At 40.1% G+C, this 20,441-nt stretch overlaps 1 protein-coding gene and 1 long non-coding RNA gene across 5 annotated transcripts in view; both read left to right on the forward strand.

Annotated features, from left to right (window-relative positions):
* Positions 1 to 20,441, forward strand: part of Kair1d (Kainate-type ionotropic glutamate receptor subunit 1D) — a 319,596-nt gene that overhangs the window by 223,474 nt on the left and 75,681 nt on the right. The window lies entirely within an intron of this gene.
* LOC143209013 (uncharacterized) lies at positions 17,065 to 18,321 on the forward strand. The gene is made up of 3 exons (XR_013009028.1): positions 17,065 to 17,391; positions 17,460 to 17,528; positions 18,139 to 18,321. It is a non-coding gene; the product is annotated as an uncharacterized LOC143209013 (long non-coding RNA).

The raw sequence follows: 20,441 nt of genomic DNA on the forward strand, positions 1-20,441 counted from the left end.
AAGCTCTCTCCCCCTGTCTATTCTGTGTGGGCGACGCTAAAGACGCTTGTTTGTTCCCACGTGGCATGGCGCCGCGACGCGTCATCGTCGCTGGGTTCTTCATGCTGTGTGCGCGGCGAATCCATTATTGCCGATTACTTTGGCCACTTTAAATCCCGCCGAGCGTGATAAATGAGATCGATTCGAACGCCGTTCCCAACCCTGGATTTAATCGAATTACGTTCCGATTTCGATTGCGCTCTATTTGACCCGTTAACGCTCGTGTCCATTGCAAAACCCATCCTCGCTTGATCGAAACGCCCACACGTTCTGTCAATGACTTCCACCTCTGTTTGTACGTCTTCGTGATATTTCACTCCATTCAAGCCAAGTCGTTCATTTTCTGTGTAGGAGATTCGCCTAAACATTCAAAATTGACTAAATATAATTTTTAAATAATTTTATGGAACATGGAAAATTCTTGTCTGTTCTTTCGTGTCAGAAAAATTTCAATTTCTTTTACCGATGAATCTTTAGAGATATCAAGAATTGATAACTACGTTTATTCATAGTGTGTTTTTATTTGAGCATTGAAACTCTCGAGTTATTCCAGAAATGACTATGATAAGGTATCGTGCCGGATGTAGTGGTCTTGGAATATACTTTCATCTTTACGAGTCCACAAATCAAGTACAATCGTAGCGTTTTCTATCTTTGCGAAAGAAAACTTCAGTATTCAAGCATACTTTTGTGAAGAACTTTGTCCAGATGTATACGTTCCATGAATACGTAAAAGCTTTTAACAGATCTTAAAGCAGATACGCAAATGCCTCCCGACTCTCGAAGTGACGTACATTTCTGTCATCTGCAAGCAACTGGAAGCGACCACGTTCTTGCAAATTTTGCTTTATCTATTATTCACGCGGCTAAGTTCCAAGAAGTCCTATTAACTTAACCGGATCCGCGTACCAGCGCCATTAACTTTAAAACTCGGTTCCTAAGCTACGAAACGTCTGCGCGGCGAGCTACTCAGTCCGGGAATTTTCATTGAACGTTCAGCATGGGAAAGTCGGCCAATAAAACCGGCTGCATCCAGACGATCCATCAAGATCACTCGCAAAATGCAGTCAATCTATCAAATGTCATGCAACATAACTGCCTCCAAAAATGCGGATTCTAACAAGCCCGATCGTACAGCGTTTTGCTCTTCGTTCCTCATAACTCTTAAGCGAATCATGTCTGCACTTTTCTCGCTTCGTATCTTGCATCCGATCGAAAATTCAATAAATCAATTCTTTCACATTTAAAAACTTCTCTTTCCGTTTATTGCTGCACATTTATGGCGTACGGTATGCACGAGATGAATCAATAATAAATAGCTTGTATTATTATAATGAAGTGTAACATGATAGACATTAGTCGATTCATTTTTATTAGCCCAATTAACAATATTTCACAGAAATATAGGTTCGCTGGTACCTGCAAATGATACACCACAAAAAAAAAATATTTTCCCAAGCTGTATTAATTTTTTAACACACTTGACCCCAGAATCTTATAGGGAGGAAATGCATCTACAACAGGTAATTTTTTGGACGGAAAAGAGCATTCTACAATAATCGAAAAATGACATCAACAAAAAGTGATTCATATTTGGGCACTTTACCCTACTATATCATTGGAAAGCTCTGAATTTTGCGACTAATTAATATACAATACTCGTGCTTAAAAATATATATAAATGACTTTGTTTGTGAGAAAATGTGAAGGTCGCGAACTTATTTGCCAACTTATACAATATAATTTAAAAATTCTAAAATTGAATTCTTTAATAAATTCGATTTTCAATATTCAAAGATACGTACTGTTCGAATATACGCAAACGCAACACAGTGCGCGTGTTGTATGTGTTTTCTATGTTTAGAATGAACGTTCCCAAGTGCGGGTAGCGTGCAGAAGAGAGTCTGAGAGGTTTTGAGGGCCAGTGAGGTTAGGATCAAAGTTTGAGAGCCCCCGATTAGAGAGTGATTATCCAGTGAGTTTAGGGGAGAGAAACTAGAAACAGAGTACGGACTTAGCGGGTTTAGAGTATTTAGCTAGGGTTTTGACAAGAGATTATACAGGGAAACCGTTCCAACAATATCATTTCCTAATGAAACAGAAATACAGTGGAATAAATGAGCGAATTATTTGAAGTACTACGACTTGGAACAATAAAATGTATAAAATTAATTTCTAATCGCAGTCAAAGAATACATCATTACGAATTAATTTCTACAATGGGCAAAGCCAGTGTGATCTTCTTACGTGTGCACGGTGTGGGTGACGTATCGATCGCGACCGAAAAGTGTGTCAACTGCGTTTCACTCGGTCGAATAGAACAAATCTTCATCTGATTCTCCGGCATTCTGGCTGATACTGGGTCTCGGTTCTTAAACGAGAACACACCTATGCTTATCTCTGTGCACTTCCCGCAGCGTCCTCGGTGCCTGTCTTGTCCGTATCCACGCGAAAATAAGTTTCTCTACCCGGTCGCTGCATTATTCATAAAGCCGAACCAGCGACAGTGACTTATTGCGGCTGCCCTCTGGCATGAAGGGCAGAACGATAGGGATTTGAATAAATTCAGTTAGATTTTCTGCCCGGTTCTACGCAACCTACCCATTTCAGCTTAAAATTCATTGCTCCCTCTGTGCTTGGCTTCTCTAGGCACCCGCTAATATTGAATGCATTGTGAGGAAATTGTTTATGCGCGCGCTCTCCGCATTCGCATTCTAACGCTGAACCTACGGTAACCCTTCAACCTTCGGTCCACGGACTCCAGGAGATCCAACACGCGCTTCATCATCTTCTTCTTCTCCTTCTTCTGGGTATCGTATTTCACCTCGGGGATCGTGTTTTGGCTTGTAATCATATGTCTCGTGGCCAGGATGTGTGGAATGGAGATGGCATGGGGTATGAGTATATGAATATGCGAAGAATAAACATTTCTCTGACGGCGGAGAATGCTAAATAAATTAGTGGAGTGTTGAATTCACAATACAATTACCTCCACGACAATTTTTATTGATATCGTGTGCAAAACCCCTAATTTAAGGGTAATATGAGGGTGAACACTCTAAACTTTATCATTTTTGAAAATAAAGAATCTGGAGCCGGTCATTTTGATCGGTGGTGGTAGGTTTAACCCTTTGCACTTGGTTGTCCCCTCTGAGACACCACTAAAAATTGCTGCAGCAGTATTCAAAATATTGTTTACATTATTAAATATATCGGTATCTAATCATCAATTACTAAACATTTGGGTTTTGTATGAGGTATTATACCAATTTTATATCCATAAAATTTCAAAAATCATGGGGAATGGAAGTATTCTAGATCGGAAGAAATGTTTAATTTTCCAGTTGAAATAGCTCCGAATGCAAATCGTTAATGGTAAGTAGTAAACTGGAAATAGAAATAGAAATTGATTTTCTTTTAAAATATGTTAAACAGGTTGAGAATAATATAACAGTATCTCTACATAAATTGTTCTAATAGTTTTACTGTTTCAAATTACACCTACTAATTGTTGTCATAAATGCATAAAATCCGCTATCTATTAATTATGGTCGTAAGAAACACTGCACTATATTATGATAAATTCCCTTCATTTTGTTAACACACCTCGTACTTCCGGATGACAGCGGGATGCACGCAATCGCGGTTGCTTGTCGCGCGAGGTAACTTCGCCGCGGCTCGGACGCAGACGTGAACGGCTGCGGTTTCAAGGTGAATAGACAATCGAAAGTCCTCGAGTGGCGGGATACGGCCGGCATGGCATTCGGGGAGCAATTGCTGTCGTTTCACCGACAGTGTCGTCCATCAAATCGAAGCGTCCTAGCCGGCCCCCGAACGGGACGCGGACGGTTGCGGCACGGTTGTGTTCCACCGTAAACCGATAGCGGCGAAGTGCGAGCGACAACAGCCGAAGCTTCATTTCGAAAATGGGTCCGATGGGAGCCGCCCCGAGGCTGCTCATCCCAATCGTTGGTCTGTCTTCGTGAAATCGATGGCCCGCGGCGGATGCGAACGCGCCAAGCCCACACGGGACTACATACCGGCGAAACTGTTGAAGAAAGGAAGTACCTCCGATATGAGATTTATACGGGATTCGTGATTTCTGTCGCTTTGGTGATGCTGCACATGCTACATTTGGGGTAAATGCACCTATTACTGCGGTATCTTTTCGCGATGAGATTAAAATGCGTAAAAATACGTATTTTGCCTCGAATGAGTTTGTACAATTCTATGAGAATGCATTCTCGTTAGCGTAGCAAACAAAATTGTCGATCGTTCTCATATTTTTATAATCTCAGGATTTGAAAAAACATTCTTCATAAAATGTAAAAATATAGTAAGATCATTTTTCTCGAGGGAAACACAATTGCTGAGAAGAACAATATTACTAAAATCGTCGCTAAAATCCAAGAAATTGAGGCGACGAGGAAAACCCATAAGAAGAAAACAATGTTATCTTGATCAATTATACAGAATGAAAAAAAAACTTTTGAGACCTAATATTTCCCAGGCTGGGATACCCAAAATGATTTCGAATTTCTCAACTTCTCTCGGTACGAGCGAATTCGAAACAGCATACGAAACGTCTTGTCTTTTATTTGGCAGCGCGCGCGGTGCAGAATGGACGGTGGCTCTGGTGTTCAGGGCAGAAGTAAAATAAAAGTGCCCGGTCAGAAAATCCAATTTACCTTTGAATCGAAGATACGAGCGTGTGTTTCCCGGGCGAAAAAACTTTGCCGGGTCCGTGCCTTCATTTCGGTCCGGCGATGAGCGTAATTGATGTCGGAGGGGACGTGGGGATGGGTCGACGAGGGGGGGAAAAGAAAGCGGAGCTGGACCCGGGTAGGATACCCATCCGGGGAGATCTCTTTGATCAATCAGACCAGCGTTTCGCGGACGTGACGTAACATCTGCGGTGGACCGAGTCCGTAGCCGAACTCGAAGGCAGTGGCCATTGCTCGTCTCGAAGTTCGACGCGTCGAAGTTGCCCGGATGCTTTTGAAGTCTTTGCCCTCGGCTCCTTATCATGCTTCCCGCATACCCTATCCCGGCTTCGAACGGGACGAACGCCTCTCGCCTGCCTTCTCCCCAGCTACGAAACATTTCAATTACTTACCCGATTCTCAGCGTGTTCCTTCCTTCCTTTCGTTTCTCTCCATTAGCGAGCAACTTTGTACCCCTTTTGCTGCCGGTGTACCGTGTAAAATCTCAGCGTCGATTTTGTTTTACTCCCGACGACGACGACGACGACGACGCCTAGACCATCGCCAAGCCGGGTCCGGCGAATTATAGAAAAAACGTCTTCATCCGGAACCCGTGTACCTTCGCCGACGAATCATGAATATTAAATGAGCAGACGGCGGCTGTCGGCATGATGATTACAGAGCTTGAAATCAGCGTCGATAAATTCCCTTCCGACTGTCACCGTTTCTCTGATGAATCCGTCTAACGACGCATAAAAGGAACGCTGATGTGGCGAACGCCACCCTGATATTCCTGAGAGTTCTTTCGAACGGCGTCATTCGACTCCAGGACGCCGACAGTTACGTTTTATACTGAGTGAGTAAAGGGTGTACACACTGTCCTTTCTTTCCGAAGACGAAAGAGTAATAAAGGTAAATAGGTTCCACGAGTAGTAACTGTGCCGGATGAAGTGATCGTATATCGGCAGCTATGAAAAAATACGTGTCAAATATTTTTTCGAGTTCTATATCATACCAAATTCAAATCGGTCAAAATTTCATTAACTCCTTGTCCTACACTTTATTTTACAATTGACAGAACTTTTTTGTAGACCGTAATTTCCTAAAAGAGGAGAAAAATTATATCGATTGTATGCCTTTATGTTCTGCAATAGCTGTACATTTAACAAAACCACAAAAGAATTTTAGTTCGGTTTAAATGAAATTAATAACATACATATTTACTAGACTCTGTTTAGAATTTTAGTAGAGAGCAAGGGATTAAAATCATTGAAACAATTTTTTTTAAATTTTGACTTGGACCACTTTCATAATTATGGGTACATTTGTCAATGGATGTACAGGGTGTAACAAAATTGAGTGTCATGGTGTTGGCAGATGGTTGTACACGTTCGGATCGGTGGAGATTTGTCAAAAGAAATTTCTGTAAAATTGACTTTGACCTTTAAAGTCAAGGTTTGGTTCCCATAGTGAGTAGAATGCAATACAAGCATTAAAAAATTTGACCTTGAATTTCATGGTCAAAGTCAATTTTGCGGCCATTTCTTTTGATAAATCTCTACCGATCCGAAAGTGTACAACCATCTGCCAAAACCGTGACACTAAATTTTGATACACCCTGTACATGTATGCAAGACTAGTTAAATATTCAGTTTTTACGATATAAAGTATTATTCGTTGCAATAAAGCATTTGATCCTATTAATGAGCATATTTTCAACAAGATATGTTGCTAAATTTAAATACTGTTTGAAATACTTTCCGTATTATGGGCTCGATATTTAATTCAGCTAGCATTGTGGCAGTATAGAAAATGGCGAGTGACACAAACGCCAGTTGAAATCCGCGTCTATTTTTGCGACGTCATTTCCCTCTGGTCTGTCCGTCTGGTGACTGGCGGAACGTAAAGGAACGCTGACGTGGCGAACCTGTCGTTAATATTTCTGAAATTTCTTTGGTTCGACGTGATATAATTTGGGAACGAGGGGCAGTAACGTTTTACACGATTAATATGGCCGGTCGGTCTTTAATCACTGCGAAATGGAATCTCGTTGGTTCAAAAAGGGACATGGTTTTTTTAAATCTGATTTATTACGACTCACGGCAGCCACGCAACGTTCCGAGGTCTCCGGATTATTATGTAAACGATCGTCCCGTAATTCCATGTGGTTTTTGCACCCGATTCGGCCGGTGTTACCGTATTTTCACGCATGCCTTCAATATTAACATACGGAAGATTTTATCGGGCAAAAAAATGGTTGCAACGCAAAACGTGCTTGGCGCGGAGAAAAATGTCAGTTACGTGCGAAAGCAAAACACGCACGAAATACGTATTTGGCTTATTCGAAAAATACGAATGTTTGAAATTATCGTAAATATTATTTCGATTTTATTGTGAATGAAATGAGCATATGTACACAATAATTGTAACACATATGCACAATATTCAAACATCCGCATAATATTCACGCGTTTGTTAAACGAAAATATTCAAAAAATATTCATCGGTAGCCTGCGAGTTTTTATTAAATTCCTGATATTGAAATTTCTATGAAAACGGAAATGAAATACAAACTTTTGAAATTTTAACGAGAACAGAGGAATTAAAGACAAACTTATAGGATCTTGAAAAATACACGTATTTGCTAAGTGAATAACGTCGATATAACTTTTGTTTTGCAGGATCTCGTTCAGCAGTGTTTGCTATGAACTAATAAAGCAGTGCGCATTGCTAACGCACGGGAAATGAAGAGATCACTGCAGAGACTACTGAATCGATACTTCTTTATAGCGAATAGAGCGTATGAAAGCATAATTTTTTTATATTTCTGCTGATTATTATTATACTCGCGATCAACCTCCAGGCGGTACGGAATCACAAATACCGATCCTTCGCCGAGGTTTATGGCTACGATAACTTCCCTGATAATTCCTCCCCGAGGTAATAAAAGTGGAATCCCAGAAAGCGAAAGTATTGATATGATTGCGTAGACGTATCTCTCAGTGCTTGGGCCGCCATGCCGCGTGGTGAAATTTCATGGGGCACGAGTAGCGGCTTGAAACCTTCCAGGGTTCTCTCAAACTTTGGCAATATATCTTTCTATCAGAGTCGGATGAAGTATCGGAGGACTTACTAATATTCCAGTTTATCGCTGTAGAAGTCTCGCAGTCAATAAATAAAATGCTGATATCGTCGTTGCAATTACCTCTCGAACTCTAAACACAGATCTCAGCAAAATGACGGTTTCATTCTCATCGATATTTTAATTGAGTGACTTTAAAATCGTTCCTCAACGTGAACGCGATGCAGTTTATACCAGCATTTACACACGAGTTATTTTTTCAGTTAAAGAGGAATTGAAAAATTTCTGAAAAGCGATAGCGAACTCGAACGACTAATTAACTCGTCGTGCGCAGTTAAATGGTTGAATTGAAATTTTTGAAGACTGCTCATTAAACGGAGCAATTGGAAATGAAAACAATGGATATTTTTTAATTATGTTAACATGCTCATTATTATCCTTTGCTTCGCTGTCCACGTGAAACGCTGAAAGCGTAATAATTCGAATGAGTTACATATAACATATTAGAATTCATTATTGTCATAAATGCATAAAGATCCGTAGTCTAGTATTCTGTATTCAGAAGACATGTTCACCGCGTTCGAGTAGAACTGCAATAGCGTGATTATGGCCGGTCATTCATCTGGTTAAAGTGGGCCCAAAATCGCTTTGCGTTTGACCACTTGAAAGCATTTTCGCTTCATGTTCGCGTAAGCTCGATAGATATTTCCGTCGATGGAAATTTTGATCAAACGTCCGCTGGTGGGGCCAATTTAATGACGTACTCATTAATCGCATGTATCAATTCGCGACTAATACACTGCGGTATCAAACGGATATTAAATGCGATCACGAAGTACTCGTGACAATATCAAGATAGAAGATAGTTTACAATCGTGAGTGCTATATCATTATATATCTCTGTACGAGCCAAAACATGTTGGCCTCCCTATGCCAGAGTCATTCGTGACCCGCGAATATAATTATTATCAATGGACTTCAAATTTTTATGCAAACTAAATTTTTCAATAAATTCAATCAGTTCGAAACGAAACAATAAAATTTTTAGATTCCTTTAATCCGCAGTCTAATTGTTATATTTTCTTGATTCTCACGGAATCTACGAGCGGAAAGAATTTATTTCTGACCTATATTAATTATAATTAATTGCGAAGCGAGACCAGAATTGGCAGCAATTGGTCCAATTAACTCGAACGCGCTTCAAATTATTTGGAAACGTGCCGTGAAATTGATCGATACACGAGCTATCGATGTGAGATATAAATGTATCGAGGGTATCAAGTCTCAGTCCCATCCCTTCGTGCACGTGCTGGGGGATCAGGAATGGGTGTTCTTGATTAATCTGCGAATAGCGGAGGGTCATGTACGATTCAAAGAGGGATATTTCGGCTGTCAGAGGTCGTCGTTCAAATACCAACGAGTCGTAACCACGAATAATCCATTGAATCGGTTTATTAAATTACGCTGCTTGAAATGATCCGGGGCGGCGAGGGGAGCAGAGCGTTTCGCTGTCGGAGAAGTAGAGGAGTGGGGCCATCTTGAAATAAACTCGTTACCTCGAGCGTAACAATGGGCTCGATTAATCTTTCGGCTTTACCGTGGTGTCGGGCCCTTGACTCTTTACCTCTACTTCCTCTTTTTCGCTCGTAACACGCCGGCCTCGTATCGGGATACGAGCAGAGGTGCGCGCGGAATTTTTTTTACGCTCGAATATCTTCCCTAGCTAAGTCGCGATTTCCATAAAAAAGATTTAGACCCAGCATCCGCGCGCCGCGCCGGTCTGGCCGGGCCCTCATAATTATTCATAACATGCAAATCTACGCGAAATGTCAGCCTTTTCGCCTGCAAAGAAAAAAAAACCAAGCCTCGTCAACGTATGGACGCTACCTGGGCCGTTCGATTTCAAAATAGACAGGGGCACGAACAGGGGAAAAGAACGGACAGCGGAAGAGTATAAGCGCAATTTCGATCGGTTTGATATCGGTTTTAATTATTGCATTGCGCGTCCAATGCAAATTTTTTTCGAAACAATTTAGAGAATCGTGAAATCCAATTTATCTGCTGGTTCAACCTCATTCAATCTGCTTTCATTCAAGGTATTGGGTACTCGCTGCTGGATTAAAATATGAGATTTTGAGTTACGATAATATTCAGTCCAATTTAGAAAAAAGTTCTCTTCAATTCGTTGTTTGTTACAGAAACGGTAATTTAACGAACGAAGCAGAATGATCATCCAAAAAAAAAAAATAGCAGAAAGCCTCGACGGAGGAGGGAGCCGCGAAGAAACGGGATCTCGATCGGTTCGGTAAATTTTTCTGCGGTCTCTCACGGTTTACTTTCGATGTAGCTCCACCTGACCGAGTTCGCTTGGCAATATAACTGTCTGCTCCCTCGTCGCGCTCCACTCGACCCCTTACCCCTGCTGTGCACACCGTCGCAGTTTCTTCGTCGGCAGGGGGTGGCGTGTCTACTCCGCCGGCAGCAAAACAAAAGAGGCGATTAAACGGAACAGCGAACCCGTCAGGGGTTCCGCCTGGCTTCGCGTCCAACCCACCCTTTATTTGTATTAGTCCCTCCACCCCCTTCGGCGGTACAGTCGCGAGACAGCCCGAAAATCCTCTCACGGCGAGTAATTTTGTCGCGTGCGTTCCGCTTAACCGGGAAGTCGCTGCTAGCAGGTCGCGAGATTTACTTACAATCTCGCGGCGATGAGCTGCGCGTTCTCCAGCTCCTCCTCTCTGCGGCAAGTGTGACGATATATGAGCACGTGTGACCGTGATATTGCCAAAGAACGGCCGTGCACAGAATTCTCCCCCGGCCAGTCGAGAACAGAAAGACAGAATGGTCCACATTTCTTTGCGGTTCCAGGTGATAAGAGTTCCCGATGCCCTTGAATATGAATATGACTGAATATGTTATCGAGATCATCATTCTAAATAAAAATATTAGCGAACTCCGCCTTCTCGCAATGACCGATTTCTTTCTGATAAGAGTTCTCGATGACCATGAAATATGCTATCAAGATCATCGTTCTAAATAAAAATATTCGCAAGCTCCGGCTTCTCGCAATGATCGATTTCTTTCTGATAAGAGTTCTCGATGACCTTGACATATGTTATCAAGCTCATCATTCTAAATAAAAGTATTCACAAGCTCCGTCTTCTCGCAATGACCGATTTCTTTCTGATAAGAGTTCTCGATGACCTTAAAATATGTTATCAAGGTCATCGTTCTAAATAAAAATATTCGCAAAACTCCGCCTTCTCGCAATGGCCGATTTTTTTCTTCAAATCCCAGAGCTAACGAAAATTCGCTTGAAGGCTATACAGGGGGTTTCAAAATTACATGCCCTGACCACTACAGCGTGATTCTGCACCACTGGAGATCTGGGATATTAATCCGAAAGGCACCGGTGGCCAATCGATATGAAATGTGGAGCATGTCATGAAGAATGTGGAAGTACCCCACATATAAAATTTTAACTTCGGGTATTTTTTAGTTTTTGAGATATTTGCGAAACACTGCAGCTACTACTACATTGAATTTACGTATACGTGGTCGGGCAGGCCTGACGGCCGGTCCTCTCCGCCCCCTTCCCACAACATAATCCAAACTCATTCCCATCGCATAATCTTCCCATTGTAAATGTCATCCTGCATTTGCATATATATTTGCAAATTCTTATTTTTGCAACAGCATACAAAGCATCGAAAACCTATTATGACGCATTTATAATTGAGAACCTGTATCATCTAAATGCATAAATTGCCGAAGTTTCATCTCGATCGGCCTTTCACCGGTGCCTTTCGGAAGTACAGCCGAGATCTGTTCAAAAAATCGACAGCAGAATTGACCTTTACCCTATTCTCAAGGTCAAAGTTTTTTTTTCATTGCATCCTACGCGAAGAACGAAAGTCTCCAAGGAACTATAGATCTCGAGAGTCAACCGTTCTATTAGAAAACGACTTTTTTAAGTTTCATGAACTACAGAATGTCCGAAAATAGTATGAATGTGGAGGGGATGATTCTACGCGAGAAAATAAAGTCGAAAATATATCTCGTTTCTCGGGCACTCAAATACCGATCGAAAATGAAACGTGTTCGGCAGCTGTATCGTCAGCACTCATTTAATCAAAGAGATTGTTCATCCTCATGGTGCGCATCGAAAATGGCTTTCGCCCAGCTGAGTTCACAGGCTAGCACACCCATAACGTCCGGTGATGGAATCGTCAATCGTAGAACAATGTAGCCGTGGAATGGAGGCTGCTTTAATCAAGCCAAGCCGCGAGATTGAAATTAGTAAGGATAGATTTCAGGCAGGAAGTGTGCCATTTCGATAATTACATTTGATTTCGGTGAATTAGTCGTGTGGAAGCAGGGAAGCGCTCTCGGCTAGGCGTCTGTTGCCAGAAGAGGAATTGGCAACGTGTCTCCGCGAATTGTCGAACTACGTCAAAGTTTCGAGTTTAATTATTCTTCTGCAAATAGGATGTCGACTGTATTTTCTTTTCTTTTCACGAGTTCATCAACGAAAACAGAACGAACTTTATGCAGTCTGACGCGACTGCCATCTCGGCGATGAGCAGCTAATAATAATGTTGACTAACCCCCGGCCGATGAAATGTGGCTAATTTCGGTTCATTGGCTCGAGTCTGTCATCCAGTTGTTTACTTTACGGAAGTCTTGACGGTCTTTTGTTGAAAGAATGGAACTGGATGAATATTATTTCTGAATCTAATGGTGAAGCAAAATTCATTTATTTTACAATTATCCAGATTGTAAAGATTTCAATAGCTCATTTTATTCTTCACATAAAAATTGTTTTCAATCATCCGTATTTTACAGCGACTTAATTTTATGAGAAGGAATCCTTCCAATATACATTCTGTACCCAAGAAGAACAAAAATGTTTCACATAAAACTGTGATTATATCAGACTCCCATAAATCCCAACTTATAAACCCGTTACCCCATGCATTGAATACAATAGAACCTCTGTTATAAGAGCACCCGTTATTGGAATGGGCTGTTCTCCGAATATCGTATTATTGGAAAGTTCTATTATCTGTATAGTATATTTCGATTCATATGTAATACATATAGTCCGTGTAGAAATTTTCGATCAAGGCATACAATTTTGTAGATAAACTCGGAGATACGTTCCGAATCCACACATACGAAACACATGCGATAACAGAGGCACCGGGTGAATTCTGCTAGTCGAAGGCTCCCGATCGATGGGCAATTGACTTGGTCGAGTACTCGACGCATCAACGACTCGTCATCTTCGGTTCCCGACCACCGGGATCGTTCCAGCGTGTTAGCTCGAGCTTGCTAAACTCACCACTTGTCTCAACAAGCTGGCCGTCGTCGGTGTTACCTACACGCGGACCGGATCCCGCGGGGCCATTTCTCATTCTGACTGCCTAACGGCGTGTCTGAAGCCGCTGGTCTCGACTTCCGAAAGAACGGAAGGAAGAGGAGGATGAGGAGGTGCAGGAACACATCCAGTGGCACGCGATGTTCCCGGGACATCGGGGAACTGGTGTGGCGCGGCGGCCAGAAGAATTCATTCGGTGTGGGTAACGGATGAGGCGAGAAAGTTTGCGCGGCAATAACTCATCGTTCACACCTTATTTACCTAGTCCCCGTTCCGGGGTAGTCGATCGTTCTCCCTGCTCCGCCTCGTCGAATCCTACCGGATTGAATTTTAACGCGTCCGCCTCTCTCTCTCTCTCTCTCTCTCTCTCTCTCTCTCTCTCTCTCTCTTGATCGAGGAACCTGGAGACGTAACCGTCTCTCCTCGTGCTCCTGGAGCCAACGAACCGGCTAGAGTTTGGAACGGGGGCGAGCATGGGAATAAACAGGAAATAAATGACATCGCAGGACCGTGACTCTATCCTCCAGCGAACCGATGAACGCGCGATTCTTATTTATATGGACTGGAAATGGGATTTTTTCTGCTCGACATGCAACCCTCCAAGAAAATGTTCATCGTTGTCGAGCAGAACGCTCGCTCGTGTGTTAACGCTTTTTGCTCCAACGATCGGACGGTCTTTGTTGTCGGAGATGATGGAAGTCTGTTGAACTATCTGTTGTCTGATCGTGAAAATAAGTCAACGATGCGATTGTTAATATTTTTCTCGTTCCTAGAAAGTTCCTCTGTTTCGAAGAGTATACGAAAACTGTTTCGAGTGACTGCCCAGTCGACTTCAACTTCGCGGAAACATCAGGCAACGATCTTCCTTAGTTCGTCTTGAAGGGTGAAACTTCTGCCTCCGCTTATCCAAGTTTTCTTCTTGTAAGACGCTTTTGTGCGGAAAAAGTGAAGATAATTTTATTTTCATGAAAGTTTCATCATTTTAGATGGCTTCGCGGAGATTAAACAATTTTTTTCACCACTCGGACTATGACTAATTAAAGACCGAAGTTCTCCGTTCGCAACGATGCCGTAGAAAGTTGCAATCCTTTATTACTAATGGGTGAAGAAAGAAAAATTTCATTTGATCTTTATTCAGCAATGACCGAAATAAAATTCACAAGACTCTTAGATACGAGATTTCACCAACCATATATTCCTTAACACTTCCTCTAGTTTTAACGTTTCCATCCACACGCGAATAGAATATTATCGGAGTCGATTTTTGTCCAACCTTACGAGCACAATCCAGCTCAGGGGCGCCAGGAAATTGGATAAGGTGTACTCGGTCGATGAAGCAGCGTCGTGAGAATTGATAATTCGAGAAACCACTGGCTCGTGCGCCATAATTCTTGCCGCGATGCGTTACATAGATCAAATTGCTCGGTGAAGAACCTGATGAAGCAGCTGTCGTCGACAGATAGAGTCGTTCCCCACGGCCCGGCCCACTCTTCATCTAATTCTCATTTCTCTCTGTCCAAGGAAGGGGGTTGAAGGTTTCTGTTTCCGTTCTCTCTGGTTCACGCGGTGGCCGTCTTAATTTATATGGGTCTTCCGTTGCTTTCTATGGTCGCGCTCATCCCCGCTCCCTTTTCTTCCATTTTCGAACAGTTGGTACTCCCAAGATTCTACGGGTATCGATTACGGGGCAATTCCTTTTTAACGAGCTCTCGATAGCTTCTCGAAAGGGTGCGACCTCGGACGGGGGTGGATCTGATTTAGCGCAAGGACCGTACGATTTAAAAAGAAACGATTCTCCGCCACCCTCTTTATTCCTGCCAAGCCGTATAGCCAGTAATCTCCTATCGATTGGTAATCTCGGTCAACATCTACGGAATTTTTTCCCCCGGAAACAGTGGCAGCGGGATAGAATTTTTCATCGGCTCTTCCCAGTTATCCGGCGCGGTTCGTTCGATTAATTAGAAAACTTTCTCTCGCCGCTGTGCCGCTCGCCGATCCGCTTGACTTTTTTCTATTCTGCGAGCTTTAAATTACCATGAACTGGCCTCTGTTCGATCGCTAGATACTAATTTTATACGTGCAAGTTTCGCCCGATACCACTTTATTGTCGTGGAAGAGGAAGGCAGTTTGGGACTGTGCAATTGCTGCACAATTTGTATTCAACTTTTATTAGAGTTTCTGTTTGGTAGATTTAGCTTTTGTAACAGACAGTGTATTTTAGAGATGTAGAAATGGCATTGCTATCATTTGTTATTACTTAAATCCTAGTATATCTTGACAGCTGACATTTCTCATGTCATTTCGTCACAACTTGATAACCCATCAGCTTTTATTTTTTTTTATTACCGCAACGATAAAAATGCAGTGCGCGAAAGAAAAAGTTATGTGCTGTTTACGGAAAGGATGTATTATCGGATTACCATTTTGTTCGCTCTTTTCAACATTTTCAAGAAACAGAAATTCCACGAGCATGGGACGTTTAAGTTGCCCGAAAAATCGCAAAAGATCATAAAACAAAATGTTCTAAAACTTCTTCTAAATAGTAAAAAATTAGTTTTGAATTTTTCCCTTGAGAAAACGAAATGATTGTAAGACGCAAATAAGGAGTTTTGCCGTGCTCGGCCGTTTGCGAAGAGAATTTCGGAGTGGTGTTTGTATGATCAAACTCGATAAATAACGGGGATCCTTGACATATAGAACGGCCTAATTGGGCTTGACGCTGTGGAAATAGCAACCGTACCTTCTAAGGACGGCAAGGAAGCGACGTCGCCGGCAGTAAATCGTTGTTATGAAGCAACGCGAACACCGCGCGGAATATCGAACCGTGGCGTCGTAAACCGAGAGAACCGTTGTACGACAACAGAGATGGGCAGTATCTAAATACAAAATTATTCAAATACGTTCTAGATACAAATAACCTGTATCTTTCGCCTTGTATTCGAAGTCGATTGCAGCGCCACAATGTATCTGTAACTTCATCTGTCGAGCGCTGCGGTTTGGAGAGTTTATTCATCTGTCTCTCCGACGATTTTCTGGTTATCTTCGACTTGTATTTGAGAGTCGAATACAGCGCCACGATGTATCTTACGGTTGTATCTGTCGTTAACTTGCTTGCAGAGTTATCCGTCAGATTTTATTTGAAGAAATAGATTCGTAATCATATGGATTATTTGAATCCCCAGATGTCGCGCGAGATTTATCCGTCATCTTGTATTCGTTATTTGAAGCTGGATTTAGCCAGACGATTTATTTGACGCTTGTATTTGTGACGAGTAACTGGAAGAGATGAAAATCACATGTATCTTTATTTGATATCTTTATTTGATTTCAAATACACTGAGATCTTGATGCGACATTGCCACGTCGTAATACATATGTAATGTAATACGAGGAACGTATTTACATTTACAGTGACTTTCATTATTATTCCATATTCGGATACTCTAATAAGGACTATAACAATTGTTTAAACAAATACATTTGTATTATTTAAACGATTGGTTAAACAAACAATTTTTATTATTTAAACACATGTTTAAACAAATAGAGTTTCATTATTTGGACGATTGTTTAAACAAGTACATTTGTATTATTTAAACGATTGTTTAATCAAACAAATTTTTATTATTTAAACACATGTTTAAACAAATAGAGTTTCATTATTTGGACGATTGTTTAAACAAGTACATTTGTATTATTTAAACGATTGTTTGATCAAACAAATTTTTATTATTTAAACATATGTTTAAACAAATAGATTTTCATTATTTGGACGATTGTTTAAACAAATACATTTTATTATTTAAACAGATGTTTAAACAAATAACTGTTTATTATTTAAGCAATTGTTTAAACAAATAAATTTTTATTAAAAAAATATATATAAATATTTATATTTTTTTATTTTGTACATACTTATATATATATATATATATATATTTATAACAATATATTAATTTATGTATATATCGGGGACCGTACAAATAAGCTTACGCGACAGGTGAGCGACCGTCGCGTTGCATCGCCGTGGGTTTACGTCAGTTTACGTGTAGTGAAGTTAGTTTAGCACATGCTTGTGCACGTGTTTGTAATAGAGTATTCCAATTAATAAAAAGCGTGTGTAAGTGTTTCGGTAACTTCAGCCACCTGTCACGCGATTGTGTTGGTGAAATTTGTCACTGTCACAGGTAAGTTTTTATTTTATTGATATGATATATAATTTCCATTATTTGTAACAATATGTTGACATTTTCAGGTAACCTGTCAATTCCTGATTTCCGATGACTTGGTATTGTGTTGGTGAAACTTGTCACTGTCATTTCAGGTAAGTTTTTATTTTATATTTATTTTCTCAGACATTGAAACATTACTGACAAAAGGAAAATTAAAAAATATTGTTAGGTTGGAGAGAAAATTCTAGCGTATTTTAACTTTAACACTAATCCTACCAACAGCGGTCAAGATGACCAGTTCCAGATTTTTTATTTTACAATTAGAAAGTTAATAATACTGATTTCATAAGAAACAATTGTATAGATATCTGTAGTAGTGCACATTTTACAATAGGAGCCATACAAAGTCTAAATAAAATCAATCTTATCATTTTTATAAGGGAACATGTGTGTACCAGTTACTTTTGAGGCTCGGTAGGTTTAGCGTTAAAGAAAACATTTGATTTAATTTATAAAAATACATGTTTAATATTATTCAATTATATAATTTTCATTATTTGTTACAATATGTTGTCATTTCTCAGATAACCTGTCAATTCCTGTTTTCCCATGACTCGCTAGTTAACATGTGTTTTGATTTACAAGCAAAATTACCTGTTTATTTAAAATACGACATAGCTTTCCCTCCAACCTAATATATTCATGCTAAAAATCTTCCCGTTTATTGGACAATGCTTTTCACCAAGAAATTCTAATTTTTAGATGCAGCGAAGATATCCAAAACATCAGTTCATCAGAAAGAAAATAGTATTTCCATACAGATGTGACTTACATTAGCGGAGGACCATGGAAAAAAACAAAACAGTTTCAAATTATTAACACAAATAAGTAGAAATGATTTATACACCCTGCACAAATTATAATAAAAACATATCATTAATAACATATTATTCCTTTCTTTTAACAACTCCTTGCGTTATTTATTAAATTATTAATAATTTAGTATAAATTGTATAAATTTATGCACAAATGTAAAATTTATGTATTCAAACGAATAAAAATTATTAATAAAAATAAATAGAGATAATTTATACACCCTGCAAAAATTATAATAGAATCTACAATTATCGTGTTATTTAACGAGCAAAAATTGTTTTAAAAATTACTGACAAATATGAACTGAATTACTTTATTAATAACATATTATTTCTTTCTTTTACCAATTCCTTCCCTTACTTATGACTTGTATGTATTTAGTTAAATGCATCTATATGGTGTGAGGTACAAAATTAAATATTGACAATACTTCACAACTTTTACAATATTTCGTACATAACCGTGGTAACGTTTAACCTTCAAAAATAAGAAATTTTAGGAGCCTACAAGCTCCCCTTGTTCTATGAGCTCCACAGTTTTTAAACCGATCATTTGTACATTTAGTGTTACGATTTGGCAACGTCGCATCAAGATGTATTTGAAATCAAATACAAATTACGATTAAAGATACATGTGATTTCATCTCTGAGAAATACTCGTCACGAATAAAAAAATTGAATAAAGTATCTTGCTACGTCGAGCTTCAAATACATCTGAAGGTTAAGATGAAATCGTCCCATTGAAATCTCACAGATACATTTCCAATAGCCAAAATCTGACGGATACAACCGCAAGATACACGGTGGCGCTGCTTCGACTCTCAAATAACTGTGAAAGATACACTGAAAATTCTCACGCTGTATCTTACGGATAGTGCCTCTTGAATAACTTCTCGCCGCTAGAGGCGTTGAATACGCATACGCAGTTACTTCGAGCTCAGATAACCTACAGATGTCAAATGAAATTTTTTGGAGAGTATCTTACAGATACACTGTGTCGAATATGTATTTCAGGAAAATAACTACAGATAAAAGATAACTTTCATTTATCTTTTATTTGAAAATTTTAGATACATTTTTGCCCATCTCTGTACGACAATGCATCACCATTGCAGCGCGTGTACGCGCTATATGTCGGCCCCGCAAATACCTGAGAGCCCAGTCACAGCGTCGAAGTGGCCGTTTGTTTTCGCGCCGCGGGAATATCATGCTGTCGCGGTAAAAATGTCACGACGACCCACTTCGAGTTGCCCGTGCTTCTCGCTCCGAACAGCCGTTTAACCCCTTGCGGTTCTATGGCGGGTCTGACTCGACATCGCATATCGCCTCTGCCGGTCTTATGCCGGACTCGCAGCGACGATGTACAATTTTTACGAATCCTAAAGGCTGTCGCATACCTAACACCACGAACGACGTCACACTAACGTGAACACCAGAGTCGCTTTTATTTAATCTTGTCAAAAACTTTCGTCAAAGTTTAGAGGATTCTTTCGAGACGCAATTCTCTTTATAACATCTTGACTCTTGATAAAGTGGAACCTTCAAAATAATCTGCAATTAGAAAAAAGAATGTTCCGCAAGTTTTAAAAAAAACACATTTTTCGCTAATTTATTTATTGTTTATTGATAAAGAATCAAATTCAGAAGAAATTTTTGGATTTTGCACCGACGTTTTTCTTCAACTTTTTCAAAAAAGTAATACGACATAAAAGATGCGACCTGTCCAGATCTATAGTTTTTGGAAAAAAACGATTTTCTGATGCCCTACGATATAAAAAAATGTTTCAAGTGCTATTATATGTACAATAAAATGAAGATTAAAAATTTATAAACAGCAATTATTTTCGAATACATTTTTGAACATATCAATATGTTTGTGAGCATAAATATTCTGTTTCTCAGATGTACATTGAAACTGTACAGCGAGATAAAAGCGGTCTAGCTGGAACGAAACAGTAAAAGTTCCTAAGACCGCAAAGAGTTAAAGGTTCACGAGTTGAGAACGGTACACTGCCCCTCAAGGATTCGGGTTTTTCGTCTAAACGAGTCTCCGTACCGGATATTATGCAAATTGTATTTACGCTGTGGTTTGCTCTTTGTTTCCCACAGAAAGTATGCAGGCACTGTTAACGCATTAACTGCCATTAATTGTTCTCCCCCAGCTATCGTAATTACATTCCTTAGAATGTA

This window comes from Lasioglossum baleicum, chromosome 5 (genome assembly GCF_051020765.1).
Source record: "Lasioglossum baleicum chromosome 5, iyLasBale1, whole genome shotgun sequence".
NCBI classification, from domain to species: domain Eukaryota; kingdom Metazoa; phylum Arthropoda; class Insecta; order Hymenoptera; family Halictidae; genus Lasioglossum; species Lasioglossum baleicum.